This window comes from Adiantum capillus-veneris, chromosome 23 (genome assembly GCF_014529385.1).
Source record: "Adiantum capillus-veneris isolate H3 chromosome 23, ASM1452938v2, whole genome shotgun sequence".
Lineage (NCBI taxonomy): Eukaryota > Viridiplantae > Streptophyta > Polypodiopsida > Polypodiales > Pteridaceae > Adiantum > Adiantum capillus-veneris.
The window spans coordinates 9543936-9564351 of NC_140953.1; positions in this window are offsets into that span (position 1 = coordinate 9543936).

Consider the following 20416-nt stretch of genomic DNA (forward strand, 5'->3'; position numbering starts at 1 on the left):
AGGGTAGGTGGCATGCATACATGTACTATGGAGGGCTCACTCTTGGAGGTATTCAAAAGAATCATCCAAAGAAGGACCCCACAAGGACTTTGTGCAGTGGAAAACAACAGCCGATTTTGCTGAATTCTTAAAGTTCACTTGCTCTCCGAATTTGAAAAGGTGATACAAACAAAAGTTGTAGCTCGTGGGCTGAACTTTTGCCTCAAATTTTTTCATATTTTTTTGAGCTACGAGCTGTGAGCTATGATTTTATTAGTGGACACCAGTTTTTCCATGCTATGCAACCACACTCTCTCTTCCACTTTATTATTTTCCTCTTTCACACACACTTCTCCACTCATCATCCCCACCTCTCTCACCACTCCTCTCTGCACCCTACTCACCTTCTCCTCAACCTTGAAGAATAAGAGAAACCATGGTGAACTCATACCTCCCACACACAATTCCATTCCAAAATTGACCACCTAGTCTCATTTTTCCTCCTCCAAATTACCCATATCTATCAAAAAACCACAAAATTCCGCCTCTTCTCTTAAAAGACAGCATCATGGTGGTTGATTACTCAGCTTTAATTACCTTGTCTCTCAAGGAAGGTCAAGAGTGGAGAAAAAATGTACCGTCAAAGCTAGTGGACCGTCAACAAGCGTCAAAATTGGCCCTACTCAAGACACTTGGAGCATCAACCTTGTAAGAAATCCACCTTTTCTTACCTCTTAAGAGTTTTTCTTCCTTATTTGTATCCTACATGGATACTCCCATTGTAAATATCCAATTCCATTTGTAAATTAATACTAACTCTACTAACACTAACCCACTATGAAAAGTCCTATCACCTCCATTTCTCTCCTCTCTCTTTCCCCACCAACTTCTTGATAATTCCAAGCAAAAGAAATTAGGTAAATTGCTGAAAATCTAACCCAACCATGGTTAGAGGAGTAACCCTAGCCTTCAAAATTGCTATAAAAGGAGGGTGTAGCTAGCACAAAAGGGAGAGAAGAAAGAGCACTATGCTATAGCTTGAGAAGCCAAGCTCAACCTCTTGAGAAGGAGCTCTTGAGTGGAATCTCATTGGCATTAGGCATATGTATGTGTTGGATTAGGGGTGATTAGCAAGGGAACTCTATGCCATTGTAAGAGAGAGGGATCATTAATTGAGGGTAGGAAATCTATCATTTCTCCTACTAGTGTAAGCCCAACATTTGCTGAATCAAGGAGGGTGAATTTGGACTAAGCATGGATACCTTGTCTGCCTTCCAACGTGAAGTCATGGACAATAATGATGTGCAAGTGTCTTGGTGTTTTATTTAAGTTCTTGATAGCTTGTCTCCGGGTATTGTTATCAATTTAGCCATAAATCCCATATGCTGTAAGAGGGCGACAGGGTGGAGAGGACTCCCCTGGTCTTAAGACAGTGATTGGGGTGGCTTTTTTCTTGTGATGTGTTGTGGTGTAATGTACTCAGGCTATGTTGAACAAATACTAATCTCACTTTGATTGGTCATGATAGGTTTGTAAGAAGGCATTAGTGCAACAAGCACCCCCTTCCCCCTTCTCTCTCTTTCTTACATATATATATTTTTGTTTGCTTGATCATTAACGATACACTTCAAAGCAGCCCGAGCACCATCTTTCTCTCTCTCTCTCTCTCTCTCTCTCTCTCTCTCCCTCTCTCTCTCGTGTTTTAGTGTGTGAGAGTGTTCCAATGGTGTTAGGGTTAGTGTAAATTCCTTGCTTGTTTGTGGGTTGCTCTAACGATTCTCCTCTTTTGCGTCTTAGTTCTCTCTTAAACTAGGTGGTGCCCCTTGTGTAGTTGGGATTTGGCTGGGGGTTTGTTGTTTTGGTTTGTGTTGTGTTGTGCCCCAGCCCCATTGAGCAGCACGGGAGCCTTGAAGGGTGTCTAGAGGTTGCTCTTCTTGTTGCCCACCCCGGACCGCTTCAATGGTAATCCCAGTGTGGTTAGGGTAATCCTAATCGGGGAGACAAAGCAAGTGGTGGGCCCGGTGTGGTTGACCCTTGCTTTGTTTTGGGGAAGGTTATTAAAAGATGGGAATCTCTAGGTGGGCCTTTGTCACCATCACCTAGAGAGAGGATATTTACAAAATTGAAATTTACAATGGCTCGGGTGAAAACTGAAGATAATGGTAAAATAACCTAAAATTACTGGGATGGCGTCGTGGTTGCGTGTTGTCGGCGAATGGCGTGCTGCCAATGCGTCGGTGTCGAGTGTACTTCTTTTCGGAGTCGGCTGGGGCATGCCGTTGGCGCATTTCTATTTTTTGTTGTTGGTGGCGCGTGCTTTGGATCCTTCTTCTTTTTTTTTGTTGATGTCGTAGCATTTTCATTTGTACTGCGGTGCGGTGCGTATATACGTGTGTGTGTATTTGTGCATGAGGCGGGTGTGTGTGTGTTTTGTATAGGTATTTGTGTGCGAAAGCGTGCGTGGGAAGGGGGGATATATATATATATATATATAATTTTTATTTTATTTTTTCCTTCTGTGGATGGCCGGCGGCTTACTCTTCTGCGCAAGGCGGAAAGGGGGGGGGGGGGTAGGATAGGGGGTGTGAGTGTGTTTGGGTGGATGAGTGTGTGTGTATCGAATGCAGCGCGTGGTGTACAACGCATGGGAGAGAGAGAGGAGAGGGGGGGGTGTTTTGGGGTGTGTGTGTGAGTGAGAGGGACTGTGTGTGTGTGTGTGACTGTAGCGCTGCCCGAGAGAGAGAGAGAGAGAGAGAGAGAGAGAGAGAGAGAGAGAGAGAGAGAGAGAGAGAGAGAGAGAGAGAGAGCTTGGCGTGGCCGTGAGAGGGAGAATGAGGGAGAGGGGGAGGGGATAGGGGTGAGGGGATAAGAGATAGAGGGAGTGTGTGAGGGAGAGTGAGGGGAGAGGGGGAATGGCGGGGTATGGGAGATGTGTGGGTGAGACGGAGAGAGGGGGGTGGTGTTGTCTTGCATGGGGCTTGAGGACGAAGGGGAAATAAGTCAATGGGGGGGGTGTAAGGGAATATATCTGCGGACCAAAGAGGGGGGTGTGAATGAGTCGAGGGAGGGTGAGGCGAGCGGTGAGCGGAAGAGGGAGGAGGGGTTGGGGGAGGGAATATTGGCGGGCCAAAGAGAGGGGGGGGGGGGGGGGGGGAAATGAGGGTAGAGGGTAATGGGAGAGGGGATAGGGTGAGTGTAAGAGTGAGGGTGGGGGGTTCTCACGTGGCTCACACCGAGGGAGCACGAGAGAGGAGTTGGGGTTTCCTTCTCTGAGTTTCTGCCTGGCCGGGGAGGGTAAATCGGGAGGAGAGAGATATTAGGAAAGGGGGTATGTAGGGAAAATGGGGGGGAGAGAGTGCGAGGGTTTTATCCGATGCCCGTAGGGCGGGAGGGGAAAAAACATAAGTTACAGTGGGGGGGGGGGGTGAAATGAGTTTTTTCTCCTTTTTTTTTACTTGATTTCCGAAATTCGTCTATCATTAGCCCTCTCTCTTTTGGCTAGAGGCATTCATGCTTCTAGCCCTTCTTCAGTTTCTTCAGCTGTAGAGTTAGAGGGTTCTCCCTCTTTTGGAATGTCTAGCACTAATTCTGGGTCAATCCTAAGGAAATACCTCTTCAGTATCCATCCATTGACTCTAGTCTTGTGAAGTCTCCCATCTGTTTCCATCAGCTTATAGCTGCCGTTGTCGTAGCGCTTCTTGATGATGAATGGCCCTTCCCATCTGGGTTGAAATTTCTTATCCTTCCTGGTATCAAATATGTTGTCGTACCATAGCACTAGCATGCCTTTTTCCAGTCCTTTCTCTTTAAGCCCTTGATTGAAAGTGAGTCGGCGTCATTCTGCCTATGGTGCATAGTGATTGATTGCTTCTTCCCTATCCAGTTGGAGTCTCTCTAGATCCAAGATGTGGTTTCGAAGGTTTACGATTGGACGGTGGGTCTGGCTGGGCAAGACTCGTAAGCTGACTATTTGTACCTCAATGGGTAGAATTGCCTCCTTCCCATAAACTAGATGGAAAGGGGTGAAACCTAGTGATGTTCGGAACGTTGTTCTGTAGGCCCAAAGAGCTGCCATGAGATGTTTATCCCAATCTCCTGTATGGTTGTTCACCTGTTGTGTTTTGATCTTGCAAATCATTCCATTTACCTTCTCTACCAGACCATTGCATTGTGGATAGTATGGTGTGGAATGCCGACGTGTGATGCCTAACTTCTTCATCAATTCTCCTACCACATCACCTCTGAATCTTGGTCCTCTATCTGATATTATCTCAAGAGGAGTGCCAAAACGGCAAACGATATGCTCAAAAATGAACTTTGCCACCTCTTGGGCTATAATGCAGGTGGTGGCCATTGCTTCTGCCCATCACGTCATGTAGTCTACACCCACTATGATGTATAGTTTACTTGATTGGGCCCTTGGTAAGGGACCAATTGCATCTATTCCCCATTTCTCAAACGGACCATATGAAATGATAGGGGTTTGTGGCTCATAGGTTAGCGTACGATCACTCGCCACTTGACAAGCCCTACCTGTTTTACACCAATGGTGTACATCTCTGTTCAAACTAGGCCAAAAGTATCCTGCTTGTAGAATCTCCCTACTAGTGATATCTAGAGCAAAATGACCACCGCAGACGCCGTCATGGCAGCTTGAAATCACCTCTGTGATTTCACTAGAGGTTGGCACCCGCCTGAGAATTTGATCCTTGCCCTTACAATACAAGTGGTCGTCTATAAGGCGGTACCTAGTAGCCTTCCTTACCAGCCATTGTTTTTGGCTTTTAGTGTGTCCTATTGGACATTCCCCTGTATTCAGAAAGCTACTGATATCAGGCATAGCGTCACTGCCTTGGAAGAGGGGTAGTTTTAATTTGATTGCTCCTATGGTAACATCTTGTATTCTTTCTTTAGCTAGTGCATCTGCCTCCTGATTTTCTTCTCTAGGAATATGGAAGATTTTTAGTGCTTCAAACTTATGTAGAAGGTCCTTAACTTGGCGGAGTTGACCAAGTAAAACTTGATTTTTGCACTCCCAGGTGCCATTATCTGCCTAATCAAAAGCAAACCGTCGCCGAACACATTCAAGCGCTGAATTTTTTTTGAAATACATTGTTCCAGCCCAAGGATTAGGGAAGCATATTCTGCCTCATTGTTAGAGTGGGAGTGTAGTAACTACCCCATGGAGAATACTCTTTCCTGCTGTTCATTGAAAATGACCATGCCTGCTGCAGACTGATCCATTGTTCTCTTGTATGCTCCGTCAAAGAAAAGAGAGTGAGCTCTCCCTAGCTTAGGGATCTCTTTATCTGGTATTCCTTCCTTTGCTTCCATGTTGACCTTCAGCTTCTTCTCGTAGTGGCGATGAGTGAGAATTCCTGCTAGACTAGCCCTGGTGGAGTTTTCTACTTGTATGGTGTAATCAAACTCTTGTAGTCTAATTAACACTTTGAGATCCTAGATGAGACATCATGTGTCGCATGACATATGGGAAAACCTCTTCCATTGTCAGGATTACAAATGGTCTAGGAAAGAGATAGGAGGGAATTCGTGGTGGCAAACATTAGTGCCATAACCATGTGTTCTACTTTGGTGAATCCCTTTTCTGATGGGGTCATGACTCAACTAGAGAAGTAAAAGGGGCATGAAAGAAGTTTGGGATCTTTGCATTAGCATGCTCAGAGTATCATTTCCCACATAGGGTTCACATGAATGGTTTGTCCCACTTAGGAGGTGAAATAGTGGGAAGCTTAGATAGGACTTTCTTTACCTGAGTAAACTGCTGCTCATTCTCTTCACTCCATGAGAAAACATCCCTTTGGGTGAGTTGTTGTAGGGGAAGGACCACTTGAGATAGCAGGTGAATGAACCTGCTTAAATATATTACCTTCTGAAGGAAAGAAACCAACTGCTTGGCGGTGGTGGGAGATGATAAAGATACCAGAGCTTGAATTTTGCTAGGGTCGGCCTCGATTCCTTTTGCTGAAATTACATGACCAAGGAGAGTGACCTTGCTCTCACCAATGTGACACTTGTCCATGTTGAGTTGGCCACCCAGGATTTGTAGCCTGGTTAAGCCGTCATAGACTTTGCTTAGATGAAGGGCTCGTGAGCTATAGATGCAAAAATCATCTATGAAAACCCGTATTGATGTTCCAAAGTAGGGTTGGAAAACAAATATCACATAGCGTTGAAATGTGTCTGGGACGTTGTTGAGGCCAAATGGCATCACTCTGTAAGAAAAACATCCCCAAGGTGTGATGAAGGTTGTCTTCTTCTGATCCTCCTCCGCAATGCTAATCTGGAAGTATCCTGAGTAGCCATCGCATACTGTGTAGCGTTCGTGACCTGCCACTTCATTGAGTATTTCATCCTGGAATGGGAGGGGAAAATGGTCCCTCTTCGCGGCTGCATTGAGAGGTTTATAATCCACACAGACTCTCCATTTACCATTTTTTTTTGGTGTGACTACTACTGGGGAGACCCATTCTGAGTCTTCGACAGGGTAGATGAAACGTGCTTGTAGCAAACTCCTTACTTCTTTAAGCAATGCCTCTTGTTGGATTACTCCAAGTCTTCTGAGCTTCTGTACTACGGGTTTACTGCCTTCCTTGAGCTTTATGTGGTGTTGCACTACTGTAATTCCTGTGATCTTATCATAGCCATCAATGAACAAAGTAGTGAAGTTGCTTAACATGGAGACATACTCCTTCCTTTCTTCATTGGTTAACTCATTTGAGAGCATTTTTTGTAGCTTACTTGCATCCTCCAATGACTGCTTACCTGATGGTCCCTCTTGGTTTGCTGAGGTTGCTTCAGATTGTGTTAATCTGTTTGGGTCTTTAAGAATGACTCCCATTACTTCGATGCTACTGTCACTCTCGTCGGTGGTGGTTGTGTCTTCTCCTGAGGTAGACGAGGAGTCGCTGGTGGACTTGTCTTCTGAAGCCTCCAAGATCATATTGCGCTGCTTTCCAGTCCTCATGTCATAGAATATGGACTTCCCTTTAGCATCCTTCATCTGGATCATCCCGGTGCTCCAGCCTTGTTTGGCTTCCATGGCCATAAGCCAAGGCCTTCCAAGAATGATGGGGTAGCCCTCCCCTTTGTGTGGCATGACAAAGATGTCTACTTCCACTTCCGTATTGAATGCTTTTACTTTGACCACATTTACAATGCCTAGGCATTTCACTCTTACATTGTTTGCCATCTTGGCTCGGCAGGGTGCCGACCTACTTACCTCTAGACCTAGGTGGTGCATCATCTTCTCACTTGTTAGGAAATAAGACGTAGCTAAATAGATAATTGAGTAGATTAGTAGAGAGAGAGAGAGAGAGAGAGAGAGAGAGTACACACGATATACGTGGTTCACCAATGTGGGCTACGTCCCACGGGAAAGCAGCCACTCAATGGCTTTAGTACTTCAAAACAAGAAGTAGTTTACAAAGGGATTATACCCTTAATGGAGCTCCCGCCTTGCTTCACTCTCACCACTTCACACTCACCCTGTTGCATCAACTTCACACTATGAAATGTGTGTAGATATGCCCTCTTTTATAGGCCAAAAGGGTTTCCCTCTCTTATGAGAGGACAGCCATGTGTAGCCGCCCTTGTGCGAATAAGTCCAAATCGGACCCTCCAATCAGCCCATGTGTGGCGGCCCTTGAGAAGACAAGTCCGCTTTTGAATTCAGCCACCGGCCACCGGCCATTGACTTCCGACCACCGGCCACCAGCCATTGACTTCCGACCACCGGCCATCGGCCATTAACTACCGGCCACCGACCAACCGACCGGTTGTTTTCCGACCACTTTCCGGCTGCCGTCCCCGGCCATAATATTCCGGCGAAAAAAAAGTCTCAGGGGCCTCCGCCCCCGAGGCCTCTAAAGTTGCCCCTGATTCTTGTCCGTGAAAATTTTGGTTTCCGGTGAGTGATTTTCCTTCACGCACAATGGATTCTCCTCATAATGGGGGCCTTACAAATGTGCGCTTTTACCACAAAAAATTACAAGGGTAAATCAGGCTCCATACTTAACATCACTCATGACGCATATTTGTGCGCCACCATCTATGTAGACGTTTGAAATCCGCTGCCCTTTGATGGGAGCGTCCATGGTTGGCAAGATGTCATCGAGATCCCTCCCAGAGATAGCCCCAGCTATCCGTGGTTTTGATTTCCTGGTACTTACCATTTTTGTCCATTGCCTCCTCATTCTGGGTGCAAGGTGGAGTAATTGGGGCCAAGTTATCTTCGGGCCCTGCATTAACACATCTTGAACTAAACCATAGGGTTGTGCTTCCTCACCTAGTGAGAAGTCTACGATGTCTATCTTCCGCCGCGGTTTAGCTGCTTGCTTGCTAGACTCGGCTTTCCTTGTCCATTGCCTCCTCATTCTGGGTGCAAGGTGGAGTAATTGGGCCAAGTTATCTTCGGGCCCTGCATTAACACATCTTGAACTAAACCATAGGGTTGTGCTTCCTCACCTAGTGAGAAGTCTACGATGTCTATCTTCCCGCCGCTTTTAGCTGCTTGCTTGCTAGACTCGGCTTTCCCCTTTCATCTTCTCTTCTTTTTGAGATTCCTCCTCGTTCCTCGCATGCTTCACTCACATAGCATCCACTTCTTCTACCTTCTCTTTTCCTTTGTGCTTCTCTCGAGCTGACTCTTCTACCTTCGCCTTCCCTTTAGCCTCTAAGCTAATGACACTCATCGCTTGGTTCACCATAGGTGGTGGGGGTAGTGGCGGAATGAGAGGTTGGGGTGGTGGTTGCTGTTGTATAGGTGGTCGCAGGATTTGGATTGCAGGGATTGGTCCTGGATGCCTTGGTGGTGGTCTTACTCTTGGCGGAGAGATATGATTCTGTCTCCCCCCTCTATTGAAATTCTGCCTTCTTGGGTGTGGGCAGTAGTACATTCCATGGCCGTCTTCCCCGCAGTTGTAACAGTGGTATTCTGGGTTCTGCCTTCGTTGTCCTCTTCCTTGTTCTGTATTTCTACCAGATGCATGCCTTTGCTGCACCAGATGCACAGATAAACTCTCTAGCTAGGTGGTGATGCGACTCAGCAGGTCTTGCTGTTCCTCTGCTGTCTCCTGTGGTTGGACTCTATCATTGGTTGTTGCAGCCATTGGGGTTGTTTGGGCCGAGCTTGTTTCCTCTGACTCGTTTACTCTTGCTTGCATGCGTAGCTTCTTGTCTTTAAGGCGGGTTACTTCGACTACCAACTCATATGTTGTAGCTAACCTTCCCTTCACCTTCTCTCTAAGCGGCGACCATAGACCAACAATGAAACGGTCCTTCTTCAAGAAATTAGGCACTCCTTTGCCTTCCTCCAGTGTGGCAACCCACTTCTCCCATAAGTCCACAAACTTTGACTCGTAGGTGGCATACTCCAGCATGCCTTCCTTCTTTAATTCTGTCAATAGCTGCCATATCTTCTCCGAGGTTGTGCCTCCACCAAACCTCTTTACAAAAGCAGCCCTTAACACATCCCATGCATTCTTCGTAGCCTGGGGCAATGCATTATACCAGGACTTGGCCTCTACTTTCATTAGTAGAGGAAAAATTCTGAGTCGTGAAGCATCATCATCTTTGTTGGAGACGACACAAGAAATGTCAAAATCGTCCAAAAAATCAGTGGTGAGATCCTCACCCTTCTTTCCACTGAACGTGGGGAAAGAAACACTTGCCATGGTGGTGACTCGGGAAATTAAAAACCTTCGTTTTTTTTTCTTTTTTTTTTTACATCAACAGCAACGGCTCATAGCGGCTTTACAGGGGCGAACGGATAGGCTTAAATAGGATAAAAATAGAGACATTAAAGGAATGATGGTAATCTAGTATGGGGAGAATGATAGGGTTCGGGGAATTGAGGATTTCTCCTAGTACTGCCGCACCGAATAGGTAAACGATCTTCTGTTGGTAGAAGACTTTCCTATCTACATAGATATTCACATGCATATGCTGCAGGAATCTGAACGGGAATGCCGTCGGCCCGTTTTCCATCATGCACAAAGGGTGAAATACTTACTTATACTCTTACCGTGCCAGTGTTGATGAGTCGGCACATCCACAAGAGGTCGACACCTTTCATGGGCTCTACCCTTCCTTCGTTGCTTAGCACGTACGGGGTGATGGCGACGCGTCTGACCACTCCCAGTCTCTTGGCTAATAGCAATTGTAGGTAATTTTCGTAATCGGTGTGTGGCATGAATTCTACTCCATTCAGATGCAGCTCATCTCCAGCCCACTCGGTCTCTCCCGTGGTAGAGAGCTTCTTCAAGATAAGTTGTACAGGGAGGGGAGGAAGGTCCTCCACTCGCTTCCCAAAACAGCGAGAGCAGTAGCCAAACCACTCTTCTCTAGCACATGGGAATCTTCTCACCACTTCTTCTTCTGGATTGTCGAAGTGGATTGGTAGCACTCGCATGCGTCGTGCAAATCGGTAGGCGACCTTCCGCCGCTTAGCTTTGGATGACTTCTTCTTTGACAAAGTGGGTACAACCCCGCTCTCTCTGAGCTTGAAGAACTTGCTTGGCCAGATGATTCTCCCTTCGGGATCATGTGTTTCCAGGCTAGCCTATCTTCTCCTTGCCCTTGGCTCGAGCAGCCCCTTTAGGCCACTTTGGGGTTTTATCTTTGACTGCAGTTTCTTTAGGTAAAAGAGGCCTCACCGTCTGCTTTCCTTCCTTGACGTGAATGACCTCCTTGCGATGAATGTCAATGTAGAAGACTTCAGCCCTTCCGCTGCCTTCGTTGCTGGCACTCATCGACCGTGTGCCTTGGTTGACAACAGTGATGTCACCTCACCAATCTCCCACCTGATGCTTTCGATTTATAGTTAGAACGAACGACACGAGATGGAGAATTTACCTCTTGAATGTTGATGACACTGCAGCCTGGTAGTAGCACCTCAATGAAGGCAGCTAGGGCCTCCTTCGTCTCTTCTTCTTCCGTCCTCCAGTTAGAAAATTCCTTTAGCCACTCGTCCATGATTGATAGTGGGCGTCACTTTCAGCATTGTAAACTGAAGGGTCTTAGAAAAGCCCTCCTCCGTGGGGGCACCAAATGACGGACGCAAAGCAGACCCCGAAGCCCGATGGCCTCTCAAACGCCGGGGGCCGAATGGCTCGCCTCAAGCCTGCCACGGTAAAGCGAATAGGGGGCACGACCTAGCTTTGAGCGGCTAGGACGCAAAGCCCACGGTGATATGAACACTGCAAGCCTACACAGAGAGAGAGAGAGAGAGAGAGAGAGAGAGAGAGAGAGAGAGAGAGAGAGAGAGAGAGAGAGAGAGAGAGAGAGAGAGAGAGAGAGAGAGAGAGAGAGAATACTTGCAATTGATGAAAACAACCTCGGGGGTGTGAGGGTGAGTTATTTCTACAATATTTACAAGGTGGCATGCCGTGATGGTAGAGAGGTAGGGAGAGGAGATGGTGCAACCTACTTGGTGCGTTCTCTAGGGCGACTCAATGACGGTGAATACTCATTGCCAAGAGCGTGCATACGTGTGTGCATCGACCATTGGAGTCGAGAGGTGGATGTGGTTCCCTTCGCATGGTGCAATTTCCAAGGCAAACCCAACACACAAGACCCCCTCCCTGTGATGGTGATGGTGTCAATCCCTCCTAGTACACTCTACCCAATGCTTGGTTCCACATAAGTTGCCCCCCCCCCCGACTGATAGTGACCTCTCAGTGCCAATTTATAGGTGCCGGATGCTTGGATTATGGTAATCCCAGTGTGGTTAGGGTAATCTTAATCAGGGAGACAAAGCAAGTGGTGGGCCCGGTGTGGTTGACCCTTGCTTTGTTTTGGGGAAGGTTATTAAAAGATGGGAATCTCTAGGTGGGCCTTTGTCACCATCACCTAGAGAGAGGATATTTACAAAATGGAAATTTACAATGGCTCGGGTGAAAAATGAAGATAATGGTAAAATAACCTAAAATTACTGGGATGGCGTCGTGGTTGCGTGTTGTCGGCGAATGGCGTGCTGCCGGTGCGTCGGTGTCGAGCGTACATCTTTTCGGAGTCGGCCGGGGCATGCCTTTGGCTCATTTCTGTTTTTTGTTGTTGGCAGCGCGTGCTTTGGATCCTTCTGCTTTTTGTTTGTTGATGTTGTAGCCTTTTCCTTCATACTACGGTGCGGTGCGTATATACGTGTGTGTATGTATTTGTGCATGAGGCGGGTGTGTGTGTTTTTTGTATAGGTATGTGTGTGCGAAAGCGTGCGTGGGAAGGGGGGCTATATATATATATAATGTATAATATATAATTTTTTATTTTTATTTTTCCTTCTGCGGATGGCCGGCGGCTTTCTCTTCTGCGCAAGGCGGAAAGGGAGGGGGGGGTAGGATAGGGGGTGTGAGTGTGTTTGGGTGGTGTGTGTGTGTGTGTGTGTGTGTGTGTGTGTGTGTTGTGTTGGCATATTTGCTGCTGCCCACATGGCGTGTGTGTGTGTGTGTGTGTGATCGAATGCAGCGCGCGGCGCACAGCGCATGTGGAGAGAGAGGAGAGGGGGGGGGGGTGGTTGTGGGTGTGTGTGTGTGGGCTGCAGCACTACCCGAGAGAGAGAGAGAGAGAGAGAGAGAGAGAGAGAGAGAGAGAGAGAGAGAGAGAGAGAGAGAGAGAGAGAGAGAGAGAGAGAGAGAGCTTTGGCTGGCCTGGCCGCATCCGGATTAGAGAGAGAGAGAGAGAGAGGAGAGAGAGAGAGAGAGAGAGAGAGAGAGGAGAGAGATCTTGGCGTGGCCGTGAGAGGGAGAATGAGGGAGAGGGGGAGGGGGGGGACTGGGAGAGAGAGGGGGTGTGAGATGAGTCTGAGGGAGGGTGAGGCAGCGGGTGAGCGGAAGAGGAGGAGGGGGTTGGGGGGAGGGAATATATTGCGGACCAAAGAGGGGGGGGTGGGAGGGGGGGGGCGGGGGGGGGGGGGGGGGGGGGGGGGGGGGGGGGGGGGGGGGGGGGGGAAATGAGGGTAGAGGGTAATGGGAGAGGGAGATAGGGTGAGTGTAAAGAGTGAGGGTGGGGGGTTTCTCACGTGGCTCACACCGAGGGAGCACGAGAGAGGAGTTGGGGTTTCCTTCTCTGAGTTTCTGCCTGGCCGGGGAGGGTAAATCGGAGGAGAGAGATATTAGGAAAGGGGTATGTAGGTAAAATGGGGGGGAGAGAGTGCGAGGGTTTTATCCGATGCCTGTAGGGCGGGAGGGGAAAAAAATAAGGTACGGTGGGGGGGGGTGAAATGAGTTTTTTTTCTTTTTTTTTTTCCTTGATTTCCGAAAGTCGGCTATCAATGTACTCTAACCACTCCAAGTCTCAGTTGGAAGTTTTGACTTCAAATTTGGGGCTTGAGACATCATATGCGTATAATGTCCTTTGTGCCAGATTGAAGTGATTTTATCCTCGTGAATCTTTATCACTCAAGCAACTCTCAGCAACTTCCAGAATTCAATTTAAACACTTTTGTGTAAGTTATGGTCATTACAAGCAAAACATTGTCCAATTTCTATCTTTTGGTCCTTGGAAGCTCTAATGTTCTCCAAATTCAACTTGTTTTATGCATTGGGACACTAATGTATACTCAAATGTCTGATTCGACCCAAATTTGGCAAGTAAAACATCATACGCATATGATATGTTTTTTCTCATATTTCACTTATGCTTCTACCCAAGGTACTCCTTGATGCATACAACAAGAATACGTGATCACCACAAATTTTGGATGTCAAAACTACTCACAGTCACTACTTTTTCACCTTTGCCTTCTTGTATCTGCAAAATTCTCTTTAAATGAAAAAATGTGTGTCAAATGAGATGAAAATTTTCAAGCAAGCTTAATTCATCATTTCCTAACCCCCTGTGTGGTCAAAAGTGCAATTGGATTGTCAGATCTAGCCTTGAGACATCATACGTGTATGATGTCTGTGTGCTCAAAATTGGCCCAAACTTGGTATGTAAGCTTGTCTTGTTGTTCTTAACACCCTCGTACTCTCATATTTCAATTTTGGTCCCTAAAAGTTCTCTTTAGAAATCATACATGTATGATGTTTAAATGGTCAGTTTGAAGTGAATCTCACTCCAAAGGTTCCTCACACTAGAAACTCAGAGCAAGTTTTAGAATTTAAATCCAACACTTTTTGTGCAAGATATGATCAATTCAAGCCTTTACTTTTCCTAGATCCATATGTGGTATTTGCAAGCCCAACAATGCTTCAACTTTGATGAAATTTGGGCCTATAAGCTTCCTAAATTCTCTAGATCACAAGGGAGCACTCTGTTGTAACTTTTGACCTCAGATTTGGCCTCTAAGACATCATACATGTATGATGGTGGTCAAAATTCAATTTTATTTCTAGCAGAGGTGCCCCTTGGTATGTAGAACAACAATATGTGCTCACATCAAATTTTGGGTGTCAAAACTGGACAAAATCACCACTTTTTGACAAGGAAATCCCCTAAAGAGTAATGTCCCCTTAACTATCAATCTATAAGCCCAAATCAAATGAAACTTGGTGTATGTGCTCAACAAAATATGCAAAAGATGGGTATAATGTCAAAAGTTCAAACTTGCTTGCCAAAATCACCCCTTAGACATCATACGCATATGATTTTTGCTGATGAACTTTTGGACAAAATTCATTCATAGGCATCCCCAAGTCTCTCTAGCACTGGTTTTGAAGCACTTCTATCAATTTTCATGCAAAAATGTGCTCAGAATCACAATTTTTTTCTAATTTCTATTTTAGACACTCTCGTGTTTTTCCTTTTGGGTGTTAAGAGTTGGTCAAAAATCTAGTCTCAAGGTGTACTTAGGGTAAAACCCCCCTTTTGAACACTCTAATGTAGTCGGATTTTTCAAATTTGGTCTCCAGATGCCATTTGAGAGATCATACGCGTATGATGTTGAAGTTCACATAATTTCAATTTTAGTACATAAAACTCTTGCACATGCCCTCTTATATGCTCAACACCAATCAGCCATGGGAAAATTTCAACATAACTCTTTTTATTGCATTTTTTCCTCAAAAGCAATCTTTTTAGAGATCATGAATGCAAACAAGCACTTTAGAAAATAGATCAATGATGAATACCTTTAGATTAAAATCATATAACTTACATAAATCTACTCCTACACATCATATAGGGTTTTGCATTAATGAGTAGAAAAGCGCTTCAATGCCACACACGAACTAGAAAATGCTTTTATCACCTCACAAAGCACTCGACTAACAAGAACTACTCTAATCTACAAAACTAATACTACCTAGTCGCAGACCCTCAGAAGACACACTCTTCTTGGCTATCCACTTGATCTTGGAATAACATCTTCCAGATCCACTTAAGAACAAATATTTCTTTAGAAAAAACTAAAGCAAGAAACCATCACACGAGTGTTAGTAGGAATACCTACCTAGGCGCTTGTATCTCGGCAGCATCACAAATGTTGTAGCTGCGAATCACAACACCTATAAAGTGCATGCAGCACAACCTAGATCAACATAATTTCAATTGAGGACATAGATGACACGATAGGCACACGGAGGCAATCTCTTTAGCTTGTGAAGATGAGACCATCCCATGCATACAACACTCTGAAAGGCTAACTAAACCATAATCTACAATCTCACTACTCACAACTGCACCATCCAATCCACATACACACATACAAAAGGAAACTCACCAAATCATGCCAGAATCATACGAAACTTGAAACACCATTCCTCACTAAGATACACATGTCCCTAAACCTCTACACTCAAAATACTTGCTCTAAACCCATCCGTGGAAAATGCATATGAGGACAAGGAAAATTTGTGAAAGTGCCCAAAACTAAAATCTATGTGTATCTTATGTCGCCATGATTCCAATGACTACTTTCAAGAAGAAAAGAGACATTGTTTGATACACATATGACCACAAAGGGCTGCCTAGCACAATGGTCCAATTGAATATCCAATGTGATGAACAAGCAGGGAGTAGTCTCAAGATGAAGCTCACGCTCTCTCTCTTCCTCCCTCACACACAATCGGTGGCAGCTTAAAACTTGATTATGATAAAATTTCTCATTACAAAATGACTTAGGTAACTTATATATTAAGGCTACCACATGTTAAACCTAAAATAGAGTTCAGGGGGTAAAGTGGCTTGGTATTTACAATCTGGAATTGCCATTTCACCCCGGCTTCTGCAACTAGAGGAGATACTCATTACAAATGATGTTTATAACCATAATCTGTAGCATTTTCTAGCTCTTGAAATATAATACTTTGGTGTGAACATTGAGTTATGTCGTGCTATTGACCCAAAGATCAATAGTGCCTTCCCCAAACCTCTTCAAAAAGGCATCACGTAATAAGTCCCATGCATCCTTGGCAGCTTTTAGTAAAGCATTGTACCAAGACTTAGCTTTCACTTTCATTAGCAGAGGGAAAATTTGTAGTCGCGTGAGGTTTCATTAAAGATCACACATGCAATTTCAAGATTATCAAGAAAGTCGATGGTGGTGTCTTACCACACAAATAATTTCAACATTATTAAGAAATTCAATAGTGGTGTCTACTCCCTTCTTGCAACTCAATGTGGGGAAGGATATACCTTCATGGTAGCATATTTGATGATGAAAAATCACAAACTTTGTGAGTACACGGTTTATACAAGGATGCATATACAATCTTCAAAAGAAACCTGGTGATGGATGAGGGGTAAGATGAATGGTTGATCAAAAGCATTAGTTTCTTGCATCCGCTCACCACCTAACATGGTTGTGATCATTTGTTGATAATGCATATTTTAATCAAGAATTACAAGAATGGATTGGATGTGTTACAAAGAATAGGGTTCTCCTTGATTAGATGGTTGATTTGGTAACATTATTGAAGGTACTGTTGGGTTTCATGCCTATGGCCGGTTATGGCCGGCGGGCGGGCGATCGCCCACTTATTCTTTGGTTCAAAGAAAATAAGGAGGAGAGAGATATTACTCTTCATGCTCCACCAAAAATAGTTTGTGTACTTTGCATCCCCTTTCCCCTTTCTCCTTCCCTCTTTTGCACTCACCTATCAACACCATCAATCCGTATCGGAGCATAGGGGCACCCGAGCCCCGACACCTCCCCTCTCCTACCTTGTGTGCAGCTCCCCTTGGCCGAAATCTTGAGGGCATTTGTAGTAGAACATATAGGGTTTGCTTGAGTTCCTTGAATCAGGGTTTGTAGCAAAAAGTTGTGAGCAAGAGCTTGCAACAAATCCAAGCCTTGAAGGATTAATTGCAAGGAAATTGAATGCAGACAGGCATTTCCATGAGCACTGTGCAGGGTGGGACCAAGAAGGCTTGAGAGCGTGTGAGCAAGGGGCAGCGGACCATCGGAAAGAGAGTCAAGAAGGGACTTAAAGGCCGCAATTTGGCAGTAGGCAAGCTCAAAATCCAAGAAAGGCAGGAGCGGATAGAGCAAGAATTGAGCAGTCTAGCCGAAGTAGAGAAAATTGAGATCTTCTTGGTAGTGTTCCTGGACAAGAAGAAGAGGCTTCAAATCCGTAGCATCTCGTGACCTCACAGGCAGGGAGAGATACAAGCATTGCACACCAGATGCAAGTCAAAATCGGGGCAGCCATAGCGCTGGTCAAAACTCCTGCATGCCTTGTTAGTGCAGTAGCTTTAGAATTGATTTGTTTTAGCACTAAGGTTGAAACCTTGCTTAGATTATGCATGGTGTAGTATGATGTGCTCATGCTATCAGCATGTAGCAAAAAGGTGTGTGTTGATGGTGATACGGAGGTAGGGTGTTGCTTGGCAAATGCAGCTAGCCACACCTTCTCTAATCCCAAAATTTTGATGTAACGCATACCATTCTTCACAAAAAACCTTGTATAAAAGACATTGTGATTTTGAGCCGCATTCTAATATTCAAAGATGTATTGTTTTATCGGTATCCCAAAAGCCTTGTAAGCCGGCCATTGGCCATATTCAAAGACCTAAGTATAAAGCTTTAAAAACCTTAGTTTGAAAGGACATTGTAACATTATCCAAGATCTTTTGTACATACGATTGTGAGCATCTACTTTGCAGCAACTTGTAGTTGATTTTTTTTTTAATTTGATAATCAAAACTATATACCAAGAATTACATTGTGTCTCTTGTCTCTTGCTCTTTCAGTCAAGTATAATCACTCTCAATTTTTTTGTGGTTTGTGACTAATTGTTTGTGAGCTAAATCCGCGGGGGTACATCTTTAAGAAACTATTCATTTAGAGTGCGTACAAAGGGTATTTAAAAAGTCCTTTACTTATATTCTTAAGGTAATAAAATGATCCTTTTCTCTCAAGAACTTACCAGTTTTTCTCTAAAGATGATCAAAAAGTCCCCTTTATTATGTAATCCTATTAAAATTTTAAAATTTTGGCAAACAATTAAGGAACTCATTCATTTGAGATCACGTGCTAACTTGCAGGTCTAAGAGGTAAACCCCTTGAGGCTAAATCAATAGTTTTGAATTCTAAAATGGTTGTTTTTTAATATTTTTACCATAGAGGAGTGTCCCTAAACCCTAGGGCAACCTATCTGGATTGTTCTTTTGTAGTTTAAAGGACTTGGTCCATGGTGGATTGGAGTTTGGGTACCTTGTTGGATGAACTCCAAAAATTTTAGATTAGTTCCCTTAGGTCTAATACGCCTTCCCCAAGTTCTGTTGCAATCCGAGTTCATTTGGTGGATGAAATGGCGTGATGAGCTAGAGAGGTGAGATAGGACATATGCAAATTTCCTAGATTAGAAAGTGTTAGTTTGTTGGTTGTATTGACAACTTAGTTCACTAGGTTCACTTCTTGAGGATTGACAACCTCAAAGAATGTTCATGCCCTCTCTGAGTCACCTCCTTGGGTATTGACATTATGCTAGTGCCAAACAACTATGTTGTAGACCTTTGATCATCGGGACCTACTAACATTTGTAGTGTTGCCAGGGATATGATATTTAGGTGGTGAGTGACCTAGTCGTATTTGCAGCCTTCTTTTCTAGATATTTTGTTACCCATTCCATTTACACCTTAGCAATGAAGTAGCTAGACTAGGGGTTTAATGCTTAGTAGAGACTAGCAATTAAGAAATTGCTAGATCTACTCTTGAGAGTAAGAGAGAGTTGTGCATGAGACATAAAAAGCATTTTATTCTTCAATTTTCATTTCACCGCGTCAAATTGCATTAATTTGTATGTTTCCATTCATAGATTCATTTCAATACTAGGAGCTGGGTAATTACAAACTACCACCATCAAATTGGTCTGAAAGTTCAAGGAAAAAACTATTAAAAACCATAACTTCAAAAAAAAATAAAAAAATTCGATGACCAAAGCATAAAAATTGGTCAAAACGCAAAACTTTGGTGTAAAGGGATATCATCAAACTCATAGGAGGGAAACTGAGAATTTTTATCCACTTTTTGTGGAGAAACATGGATCATGATCCATGTACCTCTGAGGGTGTTTGAACAAAAAATGAAACCATTTGATAGAGGGTACTTCCTGACACACTCAAAACAAAGAAATTGGACAAAACCTGTAAAATATTGGGAAATTGATTAAAATTTTGGATTTTTCAACTTTTAGTAATCCAAATTCGAAAGAATTTGGGAATTAGCGTCTACAGGGAATAGACAACCAATTGCCTAATTTCATGCCAAAATGTTGTCAAACATAGATCACTATTCATGTACCTTTTCATGATTTTTGACTAAGATCTTAGAAGCAGGTAGATGAGACCATTTGGAACATCTTTCCCAAAAGGCACATTAGAAAAAAATTGGCCAAAAGAGAAAGACATAAGAAGCTAGTCAAAAGAAACACCTTCAAAAGCTAGGAAGCCAAAAGAGTTTTGAAAGTAGGTCAAAAGGGGCAAAAACACTTTAAGGCCAAAAAATGCCAAGGTTGACCTTTCATTGACTTAAACTAGTCCAAATCACAGAAAAATCATATACCTAGGGTCAAGGTACCAAGGGTAAGCTATATGTTGAGTTTCATCACATTCTTCCATAAAGGTACAAGGACTGTGATCCATGTTTCTTTGTCACAGATCAAGACTAGTCTTGCACCATAGCTAAAATAGTCACAAGGATCCTAGTAGTATTTTCAAAAGTGAATTTGGACTTGATTTGAGGATTTTGCAAGCAAAATTTAATTTTTTTCCAAAAGAGCAATAAAATTTTGTCGACTTTAGATTTTGATTAACAGAGTGGCTGTAAACTTATAGCCACCTAGTGTATTTTGTACAGATTGCAAGGGCTAGAGTGTGTAGCTTAAAGCGGTTTCAATTCAAGGACTTGGAAGCAACTGAATAGGTAACAAGTGAGGGTTTTGCAATAGTGTTCCTTGATGTATTTGCGATCGGGCAAATTATCTCAAAGTAGAAATTTTGTTGTAGGAGATCAGATTAGCCACATTTTTGTAAAAGAGAGTGT